Raw genomic sequence first — 16,821 nt, 5'->3', positions numbered from 1 at the left:
TTGACTTTGAGTATAGGTCATATGTGGATGTGGGAAAGTAGTTGAGGGTATTTGGAGCATATCACTAAGCACATGAAGCAAGAGGCTCATTAAGCAACACCTCATCCCTCCTTGATAGTATTGGCTTTTCCTATAGACTCAACGTGATCTTGAATCACTAAAATATAAAATGAAGAGTCTTGAGCTTTTGAGCTTGAGCCAATCCTTTGTCCTTGATATTTTGAGGGTTCCACTTTCATCATCCATGCCATGCCATTCATTGAGCTTTCCTGAAATATTTGTCTTGGAATAGTATTAGCTCAATGAGCTATATGTTGTTATGAATTACCAAAACCACCTAGGGATAGTTGCACTTTCACATGGACCACCTCGACATGGACAACGACTTTGTTGGCGGCCGCTTCGGCCGCGATGGGGAGTTCTATTACCAGAGCCGTCGCGAGCGGGCGCCCCAGACCCACAACGAGGCGTTCTACGTCGCCTTCGGCAAGGGGGACTCCGACTACGACTCCGAGGAGAACAAGGCACCACGCCGGCGCCGGCACCGCAAGCGCCGCATGGACGACTCCGAGCCCGACCTCACCAAGACCATGCAGTTCGTCTCCAAGGGCATCAGTGTCCCAAAGCCAGAGGAAGAGGAGGAGCAGCAAAGGCTTGGGCTTGGCTAGGCCGCGTCCTCCTCGGGCACTACTGTTGCCGCCTCCTCGGAGGAGGATGCAGAGGAGGACCAGGATCCATACATCGACCTGGCAACGGGTTTTGGGCAGCGGATCACCGAGGGTGCACGCGCGAGGCAGGAGGAGAAGGAGCGGCAGCAGGAGTCTGCCAATCGCTGGTGCAGTGCATGGGTAGGGTTTGAACCTGGAAAATCGGTGCCGCCACCTGGGAGTCTGGAGTCCAACACGAAGGTGGCTAAGATGATGGCTATGATGGGGTACAAGAGAGGAGAAGGCCTCGGCAAGAATGCTCAGGGAATCACTGCACCAGTGGAGACTACCTTGCGCCCTAAGAATGCCGGACTCAGCAACGTCGAGGGGTTTAAGGAGCCCAAAGCTTTCGCTCCCAACGAGAACTTGCCACCCCCACCTCCACCGCCTGCCAAGAAGGAAAAGCAACGGTGGTCCAAGAAGGCCAGCATGAAGAAGGATCAGGTCTTGACTAAGAATGAGTTGTTGGCAAGGCGCGCCGAGCAGGAAGAGGATGAGTAGCCCACATTTGTCCAAAAGGTGATTGGCATGCGAGGGCCTCAGGCTCGTGTGTTGACAGACTTGAAGGGGTTGAGTACTGAACATGAGATGGAGGCAAATGATGTGCCAATGCCGGAGTTGTAGTACAATGTGTGACTGCTTGTTGATGAGACTGAGGCTGATATTGTCAGGTTGGATGGGCAGCTGCGACGGGAGCATGAGAAGGTGGCTAGTTTGGAGCGGGAGAAGGAGAAAGTAGCAAAGCAGGAGGCTTTGCAGAAACACTAGCTGCAAGTTATGGAGACAATTGCAGATGTGCTGGAGAAGGTCTGGGTTGATGACACCGCTGGTTTTCTCACTCTGGGGTGGTTGCTTAAGACCTTCCAGGAACTGAAACTGCGCTATGAGGAGGAGTTCAAAATTTGCAGTGTTGCATGGGCTGCTTGCCGATTTGCGCATCCACTACTTATCTGGGTATTTCAGGGTGGCAGCCTCTGCAGAATCCATTTTTTGGCTCTGAGGTCATGTCATCCTGGAAGGATTTGCTGCAGGGAGACCAGCCATATGATTTCTCAGATGCTACTGAATCAATGCCTCCATATGCACAGCTGGGCAGTGAGGTCATCCTATTAGTTGTGTTGATATCAGGAACTAATTCAAGGAAGGCTAGGGATCCAGAACCAATGCTCCATTTTCTTGAGTCATGGGAACGGTTGCTGCCGCCTATCGTGCTCCATTCAATATTGGAGCATGTAATAATGCCAAAGCTCATAGCTGCTGTCGAATCTTGGACCCGCGGAGCTAAAATATGCCAATCCATGCATGGGTACACCCATGGTTCCAACTCTAGGGCAAAGGATAGAGAAATTGTGCCACTCTATCCGGTACAAGCTGAGTAGTGTCCTCCAGTTATGGCAAGCTCATGATTCATCAGATATGTTGTGCTATCTCCATGGAAGGGTGTATTTGATCCAGCAAGCTGGGAAGACTTGATAGTGCGTTATATCATTCCTAAGCTGAAAATGGCACTCCAGGAGTTTCAGATTAACCCACCAAGCCAGAAGTTTGACCAGTTTAACTGGGTTATGATCTGGGCTTCTGCTGTCCCGGTACACCATATTATTCATATGTTGGAAGTTGATTTCTTCACCAAGTGGCAGCTGGTTTTGTACCTGAAAGTGCTAGTATTCGACTAGAGGGGGGTGAATAGGCAATTTTTATGAAAGTATTCAAAACACGGGTGCTTTGAAGACAAATAATAGAAATGACCCTATTGCTATGCAGCGGAAGGTAGACTACACTAGACAAGCCATAGTCAAGTATGCAATGAAGTGAAAGCACGAAGACTATCAGCAGCTAGGTAGTAAGGATCAGGATGGAAGATAGTATGAATCCAAACAGTAAATAGTCTCCACTCAGTGAAGTCAATCAGATCAGACAAATGGGCAATGACTTCACAAAGACAAACTGTAAGTAAAGAGAGGTGAAAGATAGAACCAGTTGCTTGGAGGGGACAAGGACTTGTTGGACCAGCTACAGTTGTTGTGACAACTGTACGTCTGGTTAGGGAGGCTAAGATTCAACTCAGAAGACCGCATCTTCACCTTATTCCCCTTGAGCTAAGGACACTTAGTCCTCGCCCAATCACCACTCTGGTAAGTCTTCAAGGGAGACTTCCAAACCTTCACAGACTTCGTTCACCGGCAATCCACAATGACTCTTGGATGCTCAGAACGCGATGCCTAACTGGCTGGAGGATTCACAGTCCTCAAGTGTAATAAGTCTTCAGATCACGCAGACAAAAAGACTTTAGTGATGCCTAACACTCTTTGGCTCTGGGTGTTTTGGGCTTTGTCCTCGCAAGGATTACTCTCTCAAAGGCTTCGGAGGTGGGTTGCTCTCGAACGACAAAAGCCGTGCACTTACTCTGAGCAGCCACCAATTTATGGTGTAGGGGATGGGCTATTTATAACCAGGAGGCAACCCAACCTGATTTGTTCAAAATGACCCTGGGTCACTAGGGAACTAACACATGTCCAACGGTTAGATTTCAAAAAAACGCAACAGCTTGACTTGGGCTACAAGTAAAGATGACTCATCCATCTCTGGATAAGATTTGCTCTCATTGTCTTCACTCGAAGACATAGGATTTGGTTGAGCATCACCTCAGTCACTCTGACTTTGTTCACTTGGACCCCACTTAATAGTACGGTGGTTCCTATGACTCAACAAAGTAGAAAAGGAAACTATGAAACAACTAAGTCTTCGCTCTCCATAGTCTTCGTGCGATGTCTTCTCATGTCATAGTCTTCAATGTGAATATCTTCACAGACCACCATTGTCTTCAATGTCTTCACATATTTTTAGGGGTCATCTCTGGTAGGTAAACCGAATCAATATGGGACTACTACCTATGTTTTCCTACAATTCTCACAAACACATTAGTCCCTCAACCAAGTTTGTCGTCAATACTCCAAAACCAACTAGGGGTGGCACTAGATGCACTTACAATCTCACCCTATTTGGTGATTGATGACAAACTGGTTGAAGTTTTCAACGGGGATTAAAGCATATGAAAGTTCGGTGAGTATTGTCTTCATACATACGACGATGCTCCCCCTGAAGATGTGCATATAAATGATTTGCTTTTGAATGCAAATGCACATGGCTGGTTTTGCTTTGTGGAGGCTGTTGGTGTCAAAACCGGCGGATCTCGGGTAGGGGGTCCTGAACTGTGCGTCTAGGTGGATGGTAACAGGAGACAAGGGACACGATGTTTTTACCCAGGTTTGGGCCCTCTCGATGGAGGTAAAACCCTACTCCTGCTTGATTGATATTGATGATATGGGTAGTACAAGAGTGGATCTACCACGAGATCAAGGAGGCTAAACCCTAGAAGCTATCCTATGGTATGATTGTTGTAATTGTTGTTGTCCTACGGACTAAAACCCTCCGGTTTATATAGACACCGGAGAGGGCTAGGGTTACACAGAGTCGGTTACAATGGTAGGAGATCTACATATCCGTATTGCCAAGCTTGCCTTCCACGCCAAGGAAAGTCCCATCCGGACACGGGACGAAGTCTTCAATCTTGTATCTTCATAGTCTTGGAGTCCGGCCGATGATGATAGTTCGGCTATCCGGACACCCCCTAGTCCAGGACTCCCTCAGTAGCCCCTGAACCAGGCTTCAATGACGACGAGTCCGGCGCGCATATTGTCTTCGGCATTGCAAGGCGGGTTCCTCCTCCGAATAATTCATAGAAGATTGTGAACACCAGGATAGTGTCCGGCTCTGTAAAATAAATTCCACATACCACCGTAGAGAGAATAATATTTACACAAGTTCAATCTGCTGACGTATTTTGTGGCGTGACGTCACACCACTACCAAGCCTTTACTCGAATCGTTTTTATTATACCACCTCAGCGCGTTTAGCGAAGCGGTTTCCTTGGCACGTCTTGTCGAAGCAGAGATCGTGTTCCCCTTATTCCGGGATTCCCATCAATACGGACGTGGGTAACCCAACCGCGCCATTGATTGTGGCGCTTGGGAGATAAGCGAGTTTTACCAGGCCGGTGGGGACGCATAGTTTTCGTCCGCCCATATATAAGGGGATAAGGATCCACCTCTTTTACCTACGCCTTCTTCCTCCTTTGCTTATCCATCTCCGCGCACTCGAGCTCCAGCGCCCAAGTCCGCACATCTCACCTCGACCTTCTCCAGCCATGTCCGGAGCGGGAGGCAAGTGGATGGCCTCCTCCGTTACGGAGGGGCACATCGAGAAGCTGCGCAGCGCCGGATACTTGTCCAGCGACATCGCGCACCGGCTGCCCGACGAGGGGCAGCTCATCCCCACCCCCAGGCCCCATGAGAGGGTGGTATTCCTTCCCCATTTCCTCCGCGGACTGGGCTTCCCACTCCACCCCTTTGTCCGGGGGCTCATGTACTACTACGGCCTGGACTTACACGATCTGGCCCCAAATTTCATCCTCAATATCTCGGTGTTTATCGTCGTGTGCGAGGCCTTCCTCTGCATCCAAACCCACTTCGGCTTGTGGCTAAAGACCTTCAATGTCAAGCCGAAGGTTGTGAAGGGCAGCCAAGCGGAGTGCGGAGGCGCCATGGTGGGCAAAATGCCCAACGTCACTTGGCTCGAGGGTGCCTTCATGGAATCCATCAAAGGGTGGCAATTGGGGTGGTTCTACATCACCGAGCCGCGTGACCCTAAATGGGAAGCGGCTCCCGAATTCAGATCTGGCATCCCCATGCAGCTCACCTCCTGGAAAGAGAAGGGCTTGCTTTGGGGTAGTTTGGAGGAGCTGACCGGACTCCAGTCCTGTCTCCAGACCCTAGTGAACAAGAAGCTTAAGCTTGTCAACGTGATCCAGGTCATGCTTGTCCGCCGGATCTCCCCTGCCAGCAACGGGACTTCAATTTGTGGGAGTTTGATCCAGCACAGCACCGGACCTTGAGCGGGCTCTTCGACACTACGTACGAAGCTGCCTGGAGGGTGCTGTTCAAGGGTGCCGAAGCTCCCGCATCCGCAACTGAAGATCGCGGATTCGGCACGCAGCGCCCGGCTGGCGAAGTAAGCTATGTTATCCTTTATGGGACACTCGCTTTTCATAGTTTGACTCTATGCGGGATCTAAACTCCCAATACCTTTAGTAGGACTGGCAGAAGATGTCCGGACAGGTTAACTGTCCGGCTCCCCTTCCAGAAGACCCAGCGGACGCCCGTTTGACAGGGCTGCTGGTCCTGACACTTTACGTGGTGCCGGAGAAGAAGGCCAAGAAGAAGGCCATGGGAACCCGGAGGAGTTCCCGGCATCAGGTGGTATCAGACTCATCGTCCGATGACTCTGAGGCGGACTCCTCCCACGAGGACGAGGAGGAGAAGAAAGAGGCCTCTCCCCCAGCGGGGGAAGAGAAGAAGAGGAAGGCCTCCCCAACGAGGGAGGCCGAAGGGTCCAAGAAGGGAACGACCCTTCCTCCGGACTGCTCCGCCAACGTCGGCGACGACGACGAGGAGTGGCCCTCAAGGGCCAAGCCCCTGGCAAGATCGTAAGTATCCGGACTCCTGGATGATTTATAATTTTTCTTTTTGCCACGTGATGTCTTTCTAATGCTGCATACAACCTGTAGTCCGGCCAAGGACGATCTTCCCGCTTTGTCGAGCGGGTCCTTGGGCACGTCGGATATGGATTCTCTTCCGACCGTCTCCACCCCTCGTGACGCTGACGACGTCGAGGTGGGATCCCAGGAAGGGACCCGCCAGGAGGAGGAGGCCCCAGAGGTGCCGCAGGGCAACCTCCCGGACTGTGCACCGGACTCCGCACCGGAACCTGTAGTGGTTCCGGAGTCCGGCAAGCGGCCCCTTCGTAAGAAGGGCAAGACTGTGAGGCCGGCGGCCTCCGTCCAACCGGAGACGCCGGATAAGTTGCTGGAGGTGCTCAACGGCGCTTCCATCGAAGAAGAACACCGCACTGTCATGAGTGCGGTGATTCAGAAGGTGCAGCTCACCAAGAGCGGGCTGACCAAAGCCTGCAGCAGCCTTCTAACAGGCTTTGAGGTAAGAATTTTAAGATGTGTAATATAATACCGCATAGACAGTAGCCCCTGATGCTCGGTTCGGTGTTCGGAAAGAAAAGCCGGACTGAGGATCCAAAAAGATGTACGCAGGAGTCTAAAAAATATGTCAATATGGGATTGCAGGCTGCACTGCTGACCTCTACCGCACTGACTGTGGAGGTCGATGCTTTGAAGCAAAGCCTCGAGCGGTCCGAGAGCGAGCTCGGCCGTGCCAAGAAGCAGCTCGAGGACAAGGAAGGTGAGTAAAACCTTATTAAAGTTGTACCTTACAGAAAAGGATTTGGTTGCAAGAGAAAATAACGAAGATAACGTGGGTACTATAGGGGCCACGAACGATCTGGCGGCCCTGAAGGAGGTGGTGTCCGCGGCAGAATGCAATGCAGCCGCGGAACGAGCCGAGCGAGAGAAATAAGAGGCGAGGGTGGCGGAGGTGCAGCAAGAGCTCCAGGCTCTCGTGGAAAAACATGAGAGTTTGGAGCGCGACTCAAAGACTCGAGAGTCCGAGCTTGCATCGGCTCTTGAGAGTGCCAAAGCCGCTAAGGCCGAAGCCCACAAGGCCCTCCAGGAAATCGAGGCGTTAAAGAAGATAGCGGCGGGTAAGGCATTTTCATGCAAAGTAAGCATGTAAATGTGAATTACCTATTACTTACCCGAATTAGGAGCTCTCCAGGAGCGTTCGCAGATCTGCCCCGCAGCGTGTCCGATGCTGCCGCATTCTATCGGGCCGAGGAGGGGAGCTCGACGGAGAAGGTCTTTTGGTCTCAGTATGCTGAGGCTGGACATCCGGTGCCCCTTAGCGACCAGCGGAAGCAGCTGGTCGAGCTCCACAAGGTGGCCGAACAGGCCATGAAGGGCCTAATAGTTCGGCTGTGGCCCAAGGAGGCCATGCCTGGGAGCTACTTCGGCCTGGTGCGGCGGCTGGTGGATGCGTGTCCCTGGGTTGAGGTCGTCAAGCACACCGCCTGCATTGAAGGTGCCCGTCAGGCCCTTGCCCGTGCAAAAGTGCACTGGGGCAGGATGGACGCTGAGAAGCTTCTGACGGACGCGCCGCCGGCGGGCAAGGAGTATCGTACGCCCGAAATGTATTATAAGAGTGTCCTGAAGGGTGCCCGCATGATTGCGGGTGAGTGCTCCAAAGATGTAATATTTGAGTAGACTCGCATTTTGTTATCCTGTGCGCTGAAAACTTTGTTCATATGCGCTAAGCAACGCTTGTTAATTTAAAATATTACCTTCTGTGCGGCCGTTTATCAAATCTGAGAGATGGCAAGTCGTCGGCTTCAGCCCCCATGCCACGAGTGCTGGGGTGTTCGGGATAAACTTGAGCGCTCTTGTTCCCATTTTTGGGTCCATCTAGGGAGGCGCTCAACACAACGAACGAGGCAACCGAACTTATAATGCTTGAACACTCTCACTTAGCCATAGAATTCTATAATTTTAAATTTCGGCGAAGCCCCTAGTGTTCGGAAGACCGAGTTCGGGGCGCTATCCACGCCTGGGCCGGACAAAGCCGGTTCCTCGCTCTAAGCGACATAAGTCTTTAGGGACTCGAAAAGGCCTCTCGAACAGCGACCAGCTCTCACCTTATCATGACGGTCAGTTTTAGCTTTCTCCACTCAGGCGCTCGCCCAGCTCAACTGGGGCGCAATCGCAGTGGTTCTCCCAGTGCTACCTTAGCCGATACAATGGAATGTAAGGTACCAAAACATGGGAGCCGGGCAAACCCAACTATTGACCCAAGACATGATTCGGAGCCGATGCATATAATGCTATAAGTTCGGGGTGCCACACTTGTGAAAGTGTTCGGACTTATCACACCATAATGTGGGGAACTTAAGCCCCTGGTGTATTTATCCGTACCAAAGTGTACGGATGCAACATGTCATAAATGAACATATGTATAAGAAAGAAATGCAATTATAAAAAAGCGATGCATTGTTTATTCAAGAAATACTGCCATGAATGCAGAACGATACAAATAGTGCGGTAAGCAAGGGATGGGACTATTAAACATGTCCCCCTCCAGGGGTAGGCTGCGGAATGGTGTATAAAACAGATTTAATGCTTGTAATGGAGACCACCTGGATACTCGTCGTAGCCTTTCTCCTTCCCTGGCTGTTGCATCGTGAGATCGACAGGTCTACTGCCGGAAAGGGCCTCTAGTGAACGGAGTCCTATGGGTAAAAAAAAGAGAAAAGAAAAAAAGATGGCACACTTGGGAGCCCCTGGTGTGGTTGAGCCGCACTCTGGGCCTGTTGTGGTCGTGCCCCTCCCCCTATGCCCATGGTATCTCCAGGGCGTAGTGATGTACGCGAAGGACCAATCTTGCAATTTTGCAAGGGCTGGGGTTGGGGCCGCATTGCTACGCGTGCTCGGAACGTGCCAGGTGGTCTTGTTGCAGGTTACTCCGGGCGCGTTTGGCTGTGTCCGGTCGTTTAACAGCCGGACTCAAAAATTGCCTTAAGAGGCTGCTCTATACTTCTGCCACGAGAGCTGCTGTGTGTTCCTCCGTTCGGATGGAGCGTTTAGTGTTTCCGTTGACCGTGATGACTCGTCGAGGGCCTGGCATCTTGAGCTTGAGGTATGCGTAATGCGGCACCGCGTTGAACTTTGCAAACGCGGTCCGTCCGAGCAGAGCGTGATAGCCGCTGCGGAACAGGACTATGTAGAAGATTAACTCCTCGCTTCGGAAGTTATCCGGGGATCCGAAGACCACTTCCAGTGTGACCAAGCCTATACAATTGGCCTCTACACCTGGTATGACGCCTTTGAAGGTCGTCTTTGTGGGTTTAATCCTTGAGGGGTCTATGCCCATCTTGCGCACTGTATCCTGATAAAGCAGGTTCAGGCTGCTGCCGCCGTCCATCAGGACTCTGGTGAGGTGAAATCCATCGACGATTGGGTCTAAAACCAATGCGGCGAATCCGCCATGGCGGATACTGGTGGGGTGGTCCCTTCGATCAAAAGTGATCGGGCAGGAGGACCATGGGTTGAACTTTGGGGCGACTGGCTCCATCGCATATACGTCCCTGAGTGCACGCTTCCGCTCCCTCTTGGGTATGTGGGTTGCGTATATCATGTTTACCGTCCGCACTTGTGGGGGGAAACCTTTCTGTCCTCTATTGTTCGGCGGTCGGGTCTCTTCCTCGTCATCGCTATGCAGCCCCTTGTCATTGTTTTCGGCAATTAACTTGCCTGCCTGCTTGAATACCCAACAATCCCTGTTGGTGTGATTAGCTGGCTTTTCGGGGGTGCCGTGTATCTGGCACGAGCGGTCGAGTATTCGGTCCAAATTGGACGGACCCGGAGTAGTTCTTTTGAATGGCTTTTTCCGCTGACCGGGTTTGGAGCCTCTGAATCCGGCGTTGACTGCCGTATCCTCAGTGTTATCGCCGTTAACGCGGCGTTTGTTTTTGTTGCGACGCGACCTGCCATTGCGGTCCTTGTTATCCGGACTGCCAGAATTTTTGCTGAGGTTGTTACTGCGGGCTAGCCAGCTGTCCTCTCCCGCGCAGAAGCGGGTCATGAGTGATGTGAGGGCTGCCATGGATTTCGGCTTTTCCTGTCCTAGGTGCCGGGCAAGCCACTCGTCGCGGATGTTATGTTTGAAGGCTGCGAGAGCCTCTGCATCCGGACAGTCGACGATTTGATTTTTCTTTGTTAAGAACCGTGTCTAGAATTGTCTGGCCGATTCGTCTGGCTGCTGAATTATGTGGCTTAGGTCATCGGCGTCTGGTGGTCGCGCATATGTGCCCTGGACGTTGTCAAGGAATGCGGCTTCCAGGTCCTCCCAACACCCAATTGATTCTCCTGGCAAGCTGTTAAGCCAATGCCGAGCTGGTCCTTTAAGCTTGAGTGGGAGGTATTTGATGGCGTGAAGATCATCGCCGCGGGCCATGTGGATATGAAGGAGATAGTCTTCGATCCAAACCGCGGGGTCTATTGTGCCATCGTAGGATTCAATATTCATGGGTTTAAATCCTTCGGGGATTTGATGATCCATTACTTCATCTGTGAAGCATAGTGGGTGTGCGGCGCCTCTATATTGGGCTATATCACGACGTAGCTCAAGGAAGCTTTGTCTACTGTGTTCGGCCCGGCCGGAGTTGCTGTATCCGGCGCGACGATCGTCGTCGCGCATTGTGGGGCGCCCACGTGATCTGTAGATCGATCTTGATTGTCTTGCCTTATCCTCCAATATGTCTTGCAAGTCCGGCGCATTCCCCCATGGCTTCGTACTTTTCGAGCGGTGCCGGGGTACGGTTCTAGTGGAGGGCCTAGAGGCCTCTCTGTCGCGGCCACGATGTGGTTGGTCAGCTGTATTGTGCGCTGGTGATGCAGGTTTGTATGCCTCCTCCTCTAATCGGGGGAGCAACTTGCGTTTGGGGTAGCTTTTGGAGGGGCGTTCGAGTTCATGCTCTTCGGCCGCAAGGACTTCAGTCCATCTATCGGCTAGCAGATCTTGATCAGCTTTAAGCTGTTGCTGCTTTTTCTTGAGGCTGTTTGCCGTGGCCATAAGCCTGTGTTTAAAATGCTCTTGTTTGACGGGATCCTCGGGCACGACGAATTCGTCGTCGTCGAGGCTTGCCTCGTCTCCAGAGGGAGGCATGTAATTATCATCCTCTACCTCATCGTCTGCCGCTCTCTCCTGAGGGCTGGCTTCTCCGTCCTCCTGCGCTGAATCTTGCTGGAGGGGGTTGTCTTCGGCACTCTCTGGGGTGTTGTTATCTCCGGTGCCGGAATCTCCATTCTTGCTGTGGAGGGATTTAGAGCGGCGCCGCTGACGCCGGCGCTTGGGCTGTTTCTTGGAGGAGTCTTTCTCCGCTGCATCCTCGCCATTCCCATCCTTTGGGATGTCCACCATGTATATGTAGTATGACGAGGTGGTCTTCCAGTGCCCCGTAGGCGCTGGTTCTTGGTCGTCTCCGGCATCATCGTCCATATCGTCGATGTCTTCGGAGTCGTAGTCTAGCATGTCGGTTAGATCGTCGACAGTGGCTACAAAGTGGGTGGTGGGTGGGCTTTGAATTTCTTTTTCGTCCGTATCCCATCCGTCCTGGCCACAGTCCGGCCAGGGCTCTCCTGATAACGAGAGATACCTTAACGAATTCAGGATGTCGCTGAAAGGTGAGTGTTGAAAGATGTCCGCAGTGGTGAACTCCATGATCAGCACCCAATCGGATTCGATTAAAGGGGGCGCAGGAGGTTCGGAGTCCGGCGAGGAGTCCGACACCTCGGAGTCACGAGCTTTACAAGGGACAAGGTCAGTATTCGGCTCCATTGCCGTAGGGGTTGCAGCCCTCGAGGCGGTGTCTAGCCACACATCCTCGATCTGCGCAGTCGGCTCTGAATTGAGGACCGGAGTGGACTCGTGTGCGGCCTCTAGGGCACTGTCCGACAGCAGAGCTAAGTCATGCCCATCGTGACAGTGCGGCGCGCTCGGCTGTGGCTCGAATCCATCGAAGATCAAGTCTCCGCGGATGCCAGCCGTGAAGTTCAAACTTCCAAATCTGACCTGATGGCCAGGGGCGTAGCTTTCGATCTGCTCCAGATGGCCAAGCGAATTGGCCCGCAGTGCAAAGCCGCCGAATACCAAGATCTGTCCGGGGAGAAAAGTCTCACCATGGACCGTGTTGTTGTTGATGATCGAAGGAGCCATCAAGCCTATCGGTGTCGACACAGAGGAACTCTCAATGAAAGCACCAATGTCGGTGTCAAAACCGGCGGACCTCGGGTAGGCGGTCCCGAACTGTGCATCTAGGCGGATGCTAACAGGAGACAAGGGACACGATGTTTTTACCCAGGTTCAGGCCCTCTCGATGGAGGTAAAACCCTACTCCTGCTGGATTGATATTGATGATATGGGTAGTACAAGAGTGGAGCTACCACGAGATCAAGGAGGCTAAACCCTAGAAGCTAGCCTATGGTATGATTGTTGTAATTGTTGTTGTCCTACGGACTAAAACCCTCCGGTTTATATAGACACCGGAGAAGGCTAGGGTTACACAGAGTCGGTTACAATGGTAGGAGATCTACATATCCGTATTGCCAAGCTTGCCTTCCACGCCAAGGAAAGTCCCATCCGGACACGGGACGAAGTCTTCAATCTTGTATCTTCATAATCTTGGAGTCCGGCCGATGATGATAGTTCGGCTATCCGGACACCCCCAGTCCAGGACTCCCTCAGAGGCCATCTTCAAAGTGTGAAGACAATGCATTATGCATATAAGAAGATAATGAAGATAATGATATGCATAATGGAAAATGGATGTCTGCAGAATGACTTTATGCGGAATTTATCATTGCATCACAAAGTAGCAGACAACCCTCGAGTTTAAGTGTTACAACTTAAAGAACCAAATGTATCAAAAGATGATAGTTGTAAATACTTGGAAAAAGTAATGCAACCACCCATAAGGACCCGCTTGAAGACTATCAACTCATATGCTTCTCCCCCTTTTGTCAGTAAGGACCAAAAAGGTTTGAAGACATAGAACATCTACTCGTTCCCAGAAGGAGCAGATGCAGGAGCAGGGTCGACGTTGGAGTTTGGTGGTGCAGAAGGGCCTGATGCAGTGTAGCCATGGTTGGTGAAGTGGCATCGTCTTCTTCATCGACGACATTCACAACAATAGTTGCAGCCGAAGATGAATATTCAAAATCTTTAAGTGAGGGAGTGCGGCGCCAGCTTGCATTTTGTGGAGGCCTGGAATCAAAGTTGAAGATCTTGGTGAAGCCATCTTCGTGAAGATTGTCTTCAGGACATAGTAGGGTGAGGCTCTTCCAAGACCGCCAAGAGGTTTCATGGGCAACAAATGAGTTCTTGGTGGCCATGTTTCGAATGCGATTAACATCCACCAAGAGACTCTGCATCTGACACTTTAGGCAGTCATGGTGCTTGTCCTGCTTCTGATGTAAGGCCACAAGAAACTCTCAGTCATTGAGTACACAAGAACGCTTCCGAGGCCTTTGGGCAATTGTACTAGCAGTGGCTTCGGTATTGGCCCGATGATGCATACGCTCATTGCCAGCCAGAGGGTAAGCAGGAGTTGCAGCATTGGGGACATGAATTCCTTTTATTGGTTGCGTGAAGCTTTGATGATCAACATTATGAAGATATAGAGGCTCCTTGGCAGGCCCGGGGTAGATGCTTTCAACTGACAAATAAACCTCATGCAAGAAGACAAAATGATTGCATGCTGAGAGCTGATAGTCGACAAAAGAATTGAGTTTGATCAGGCGCATCACCCATGGAGCATAAAACTTCAGACCAAATAGATCAATCCCATATACAGCAAGTTGTCTGATGAAGAAATCCTGGGAGTTGAATCTGATGCCATTGACAATATAAAATACCAGAGTCTTCACGGCTCCTTCAAGTTTGGCTTCGGAAGAATGTCTCTTGATTGGCCACAGAGTATGCCTTAGTATATGATAGACTGTGCGTGGCAAGTACTCAAGGTCGTTTAGAAAGAATTCCTTGGGACATTCAGCATCTTGAGGCAATGGCTTCATCAAACTGAGCATCTGACTCATATTGGGTTCAGGCCTCTAAAAAATACTCTGCAGTTCTTCTCTGTGACGCTGACAACTGGGCTCATACAATTCACCTGGAGTGGGCAGGGAGGTAAGCTCAATGATGACTTGAGATTTGGCTTCATGGTGCACATCTCTTGACATCCACTCGAGAATCCATGTCTTCGGATCCCTGTTGTAGCCACGAATGTGAAGAGTAGCATAGAACTGCAGTAGAAGCTCTTCATTCCAGTGCTCTTTGGCAGTGACAAATTGCAGACGACCAGCATCCCAAAAGCAGTCCAGTGCTTCTCCAAGACAGGGCAGCCCATCAACAGCTTCACAATCAAGACACTTGTGAGGAAAGATTCGCTCTTGGTTGTAGAGGATACAGGAGTAGTAGTTGCGCTGTTGATGGCTCCAAAAGCGATCAGAAGAGATCTTTGGCTTCAAGTATGGGTTCTTGGCACTAACGAATGTGGCTGGTCAGTAGCAGTGTTTGTAGCAGTGTTTGTGGCAGCCCCAGTGTGTTCAACCTTCGTTCGTTGCAGAACCATAGGGTCTGGTACAATCACATTCTCCTCAAGAATGACTTGGTCTGTGGTAGGTGATGTCTACTACACAACCTTCTTCTTGTAGACGTTGTTGGGCCTCCAAGTGTAGAGGTTTGTAGGACAGTAGCAAATTTCCCTCAAGTGGATGACCTAAGGTTTATCAATCCGTGGGAGGCGTAGGATGAAGATGGTCTCTCTGAAACAACCCTGCAACCAAATAACAAAGAGTGTCTTGTGTCCCCAACACACCAATACAATGGCAAATTGTATAGGTGCACTAATTCGGCAAAGAGATGGTGATACAAGTGCAATATGGATGGTAGATATGAGTATTTATAATCCAAAAATATAAAAAACAGCAAGGTAACAAGTGGTAAAAGTGAGCGTAAACGGTATTGCAATGCTAGGTAACAAGGCCTAAGGTTCATACTTTCACTAGTGCAAGTTCTCTCAACAATAATAACATAATTGGATCATATAACTATCCCTCAACATGCAACAAAGAGTCACTCCAAAGTCACTAATAGCGGAGAACAAATGAAGAGATTATTGTAGGGTACGAAACCACCTCAAAGTTATCCTTTCTGGTCGACCTATTCAAGAGTCCGTAGTAAAATAACATGAAGCTATTCTTTATGTTCTATCTATCATAGAGTTCGTACTAGAATAACACCTTAAGACACAAATCAACCAAAACCCTAATGTCACCTAGATACTCCATTGTCACCTCAAGTATCCATGGGCATGATTATATGATATGCATCACACAATCTCAGATACATCTATTCAACCAACACAAAGTACTTCAAAGAGTGCCCCAAAGTTTCTACCGGAGAGTCAAGACGAAAACGTGTGCCAACCCCTATGCATAGATTCATTGAACCCGCAAGTTGATCACCAAAACATACATCAAGTAGATCACATGAATATCCCATTGTCACCACAGATAAGCACGGCAAGACATACATCAAGTGTTCTCAAATCCTTAAAGACTCAATCCGACAAGATAACTTCATTGGGAAAACTCAATTCATCACAAGAGAGTAGAGGGGGGGAAACATCATAAGATCCAACTATAATAGCAAAGCTCGCGATACATCAACATCGTATCACCTCAAGAACACGAGAGAGAGAGAGATCAAACACATAGCTACTGGTACATACCCTCAGCCCCGAGGGTGAACTACTCCCTCCTCGTCATGGAGAGCGCCAGGATGATGAAGATGGCCACCGGTGAGGGATCCCCCCTCCGGCAGGGTGCTAGAACAGGGTCCCGATTGGTTTTAGGTGGCTACGGAGACTTGCGGCGGCAGAACTCCCGATCTATTCTGTTGCCCGATGTTTTTAGGGTATATGGAGATATAGAGGCGAAAGAAGTCGGTCAGGGGAGCCACGAGGGGCCCACAAGGGTGGGGGCGCGCCCATGGGAGGTGGGCGCGCCTCCCTGCCTCGGCCACCTTGAAGCTTCCCTTACTTGCACTCCAAGTCCCCTGGATTGCTTCCGTTCCAAAATTAACTTTCCTGAAGGTTTCATTCCGTTTGGACTCCGTCTGATATTCCTTTTCTCCGAAACACTGAAATAGGAAAGAAAACAACAATATGGGTTGGGCCTCCGATTAATAGATTAGTCCCAAAAATAATATAAAAGTTCTTAGTAAAGCCCATAAACATCCAAAACAGATAATATAATAGCATGAATGCTTCATAAATTATAGATACGTTGGAGACGTATCAGTAGGAGGTGTGGCAACTCTTTCTCTTTCTTCTCTTCTTTCTTCTTCTTTGGCTGATGCAGCCGGAATGTCTTCAGCAGCTTTAGCTTCAGATGCTTGAACCGTCACAGAAGGATTATCTTCAGGGAATACTAGACGTGCCACTTAGCTGAATTGTTGTGAATCTTCTTCTAGGATCATGGACATGGAGACAGATGGCTTGAGACCTTTGCGAAGCCGTTGAAACACGGGCGACGCCT

General features: G+C 50.4%; 1 pseudogene; it reads left to right on the top strand.

Annotated features, from left to right (window-relative positions):
- The first annotated feature begins 359 nt into the window (after window positions 1-359).
- The window catches only part of LOC123039145 (septin and tuftelin-interacting protein 1 homolog 1-like), a 63,564-nt pseudogene continuing 47,102 nt past the window's right edge, over window positions 360-16,821 (top strand).

The sequence above is a fragment of the Triticum aestivum genome, chromosome 2B (genome assembly GCF_018294505.1).
Source record: "Triticum aestivum cultivar Chinese Spring chromosome 2B, IWGSC CS RefSeq v2.1, whole genome shotgun sequence".
Classification (NCBI taxonomy): domain Eukaryota; kingdom Viridiplantae; phylum Streptophyta; class Magnoliopsida; order Poales; family Poaceae; genus Triticum; species Triticum aestivum.
This window is presented reverse-complemented; position numbering and strand designations above follow the sequence as displayed.